Raw genomic sequence first — 3,789 nt, forward strand, 5'->3', positions numbered from 1 at the left:
CACACACACACACAAACTAACCTCAAAGCTGTTCTGAAGTCTATCATCGTTACCTCCCTCTCTCTCTCTCTCTCTCTCTCTCTCTCTCTCTCTCCCAGGTTCCTAATGCTTCCTCCCTCCTTCCATCCTTTTTTCCTCATCCTTGGATTCTCCTCCTCCTCCTGCTCCTCCTCCTCCTCCTTCCTTCCTTCTTCCTCCTCCTCACGTTAATAGCAGTCAAGGAAATGGGCAATACTCCTAGCCAGACTTCTGATGACTTGACTAGCAGTTTTACCCTAATTTCCATGCTTTTGTTTTTGCGGCCATACCACGTTGAGTACACCGCTTCCCGTCCGATCAGCGAAGTTAAGCAACGTTGGGTCTGGTTAGTACTTGGATGGGTGACCGCCTGGGAACACCCAGATGCTGTTGGCATCCCTACGTGTCAAGTGGGGTTGGTGGAGGATTAGTGCCCCTCCCTGTAAAACAATTAACTCTAAGCCCTTGGCCACCCCGTGTGGGATACATGGCGTCTGACAATGAATGAATGAATGATTTCCTTGCTGTGGGGTGCTTTGGTTAATGAGAGAGAGAGAGAGTATGTGTGTGTGTGTGTAAAATGTTCCTGTGTCTGGGAATGTGTGCATGAATTGTGCGTGTATTCAGTCCAAATAAGTACATGTGTTTTGTGTAAATTAATCCTTTGTGTGTGTGTGTGTGTGTGTGTGTGTGTGTGTGTGTGTGTGACAGACAGACAGAGCTCTTTCTCATACCTCTCCCATAAACCCACCTGTTTCATAATAACAAGGCTATTAATTCAGTCTACCTCTAAATTAATTATCCAGTTAAATTAAGCTAATGTCAGAGATAATGAGTTTTTGAGAGGTGATTATAAGAAGCTTGGCAGTTTAGACCATTATCATCATCATCATCATTACCATTATCATCCATCATCATCATCACCATCATCATCATTAACATCATCATCATGACTATACTATTTTCAGAACAGTTAGGCTAAAAAGTGCCATCTCTCCATATTGAATGAGTTGTAGCAGTAAATTAACACTAGAATATGATGCTAGTCACGAAGAAGTGCACAGAAAGGATGTAGAGCCGCAGTAGTATATCGTCTCATTCTGTCTCTGAGCTGCGTGAAATTAAGCTGCGAGAGAGAGAGAGAGGGAGAGAGAGAGAGAGAAAGAGAGAGAGAGAGAGAGAGAGAGAGAGAGAGAGAGAGAGAGAGAGAGAGAGAGAGAGGGTACGGTAACGTGAAGAAAATGCAGAAATCCAATCTCGGACTGACCATTTTAATCATGTAAATAAAACCATGCAAAAATATCTCCCTTTTTTCAAACAGTGGATTACCCAAACCCTGAAGTGTGGTATTATGGTTTGGGTTAAATGCTTTCGTCTTTGTTCAGGGACATTGTAAATTTGGACATTTTATTACACTAAAGAACTTTATTTTATTTTCTGATTCATTTATTTATTTGTTTTTTGAAGGTAGGGTTCAGGGTGTTGGACTGCAACCCCCCCTCCCCTTCCCCTCCCTCCTCCTCCCACTCCCTTTCCTTCTTTGTCCCTCTTCCCCTGTCTTCCTCCTTCCCCTCCCCTCCCCTCCCCTCTCCTCCCCCCTTTCTTCCTCCTCCCCCTTCCCTCCCCTCCCCCTCTCCCTCCCCCTAACCCTACCCGCTGTACACATTCTGCTGGTGACCTTCTCTGAGCTGTATGTCACCCATGAAAATATGAAAAACTGTAACTCCTTGGCAGATAATTTCTTTTTCATTATTTTTCCACTCTTTGAACCCTTCCTGACCACATCCCTAGGTGGGAAAAGAGATCTGTATGATGATGATGATGATGAGTGGCGGGAAGGGAGGGGATGGGGACAGAGTGGACAAACAAGCGAACAAACAAACATTTTAAATTCATTGATTGATAAATAGACAAGTAGATGTAGAAAAAGAACTGCAGGAGTTTTGTGTGAAATATTCGACCTCTAACCCCAGCTGGCATATATTCAGAGATAATAAAGTAGGTGCAATATCCCTTAGTATCACAGAAACGCGATACATTAATATCTGCTCCATGGGATACTTTACTCTTAAAATGTAGTCTTTCTTTCTCTCTCTCTCTCTTTTTTTTTTTTTTTTTTTTTTTTTTTTTTACCCTCCATCTGTCAAAATCATAGGAGGGTGTTGTTATCCCTGGGATCAATAAGTGTCTGTCCGTAGAGTTGGGCGGCAGGGCTGCTGGCCGGGCGTAAAGATTTCGTTTCTGGGCCAGACTCGGAAAGCATTCACTATTATCATGAAATTTCACATAGTTAAGTGTCTTATCGCTAACTGGTGCCTTTTGATGGGAAGAATGTTTTTTTATGAAAAAAAAAAAAAAATCATGTTGCGACCTGCGCAAGGAATCTGAAGGGCCCAGATTATGTTTCCTGGCATGGGCCATTTTTAGTTATACTGTAAAAAGCGATTGTTACTAATGAATGATTAGATAATTTCTAAGTTGTTTTTTAATGTTGTAGTATGTTCATTACTATCAAATGATTCTACAAACTTATTGACAACTGACACTTTGGTTTTTGTTCTCTTTCATCCAGTGGCCGTCTTTCTGCCAGAGCATATGTACAGTGAAAAACCAAGTTTCTTTCAAGGCGTTTTCGTTACGTCCACCTTTAAAAACAGGATGGGGGGGGGGGTGGCATTGTGCGCTTGGTTAGGTGTACAGGGACGTGGTGAATATGTACTTGGTCAGATGGAGGGTTGCACCAGCGTTGCGTTACCTATGTTTCATCTTTGATTATTCCTTTGTATACCTTTCCTATTACATTCAATAGACTTATAATACACGATATTTTTTGCATTCGTTTCGATGACTTTTATCGTTGTACAAGGGCACAGTCACAGTTTTCATCCACTCAGCTCGTACAGTTCCACCCATCCAGTTCTTACATATTTCCAACAAGCATGTCAGACTAGCCCTTCCTTTACTCTTTGCATATATATCCCACCAAAACTTGATGCCCTCTCATTTTTTAACCTTTTCACATCATTGTTCACTCCTGTTAATGTCGTCGTTTCTAACACCATTATCCTCTGCACACTACGAAACCCGACCCTGTTTACTGCTGCTCTGCTCTCGTCATTCCCATTCATCAACCTTTCAAAATATTCGTTCTATTTTCCGTTACTTCTCTTCCATATACTAGTATTCTTTCATACTTACCTCTCAAATTTGCATACTTTTTTTTTTTCACCTTCATATTTATATTTTCGTCCCTACTTTAGAATAGTTTATTTCCTCAGATCTCTGACATTCATATTTCTTCCAAGATCAGTATTCGTTATTCATGCTTTTCAAGTTTCTTTAAATGATTATTACTCCCAATAATTCCTTTCTACTTTGATATCGTCTGTGTTCTTGTATCCACATTAACCACTTCTTTCTTTTCCTCCACTGCCCTTTCAACCTCTGCATCCCTTCATGCTGCACCTTTTCTTACCAGCTGCTAGTCTCGTAACACCACATGCCTCCTTAGCATTCACAACAAACACTTCCTATATGCACTCCAAAGATTCTTCAGATCCATTTACACTTAGTTATTTGACTCGGAACTCTTCTTCCACCTTTACTCGGTATTCATCTGCCACAGTTGTTTCTCAGCATCTCTACTTTCAGTCTTTCCCACCTCCCGCACTCTGCGTCTATTCTTCATGCTCCTCTCAGTTTTACCTTGCATACCAGAAGCACATAATCAAATGAACCTCCCGATCGTCCTTTTGTCTCCCTCACAGACAC

At 41.6% G+C, this 3,789-nt stretch overlaps 1 non-coding gene across 1 annotated transcript; it reads left to right on the plus strand.

Moving 5' to 3' along the window:
• The first annotated feature begins 294 nt into the window (after window positions 1-294).
• LOC145418207 (5S ribosomal RNA) lies at window positions 295-414 on the plus strand. Its single transcript, XR_013900661.1, has one exon. It is a non-coding gene; the product is annotated as a 5S ribosomal RNA (ribosomal RNA).
• The last annotated feature ends 3,375 nt before the right edge of the window (window positions 415-3,789 follow it).

Source organism: Coenobita brevimanus, chromosome 112, assembly GCF_032717465.1.
Source record: "Coenobita brevimanus isolate Jiangsu-jjx chromosome 112, ASM3271746v2, whole genome shotgun sequence".
Taxonomy (NCBI): domain Eukaryota; kingdom Metazoa; phylum Arthropoda; class Malacostraca; order Decapoda; family Coenobitidae; genus Coenobita; species Coenobita brevimanus.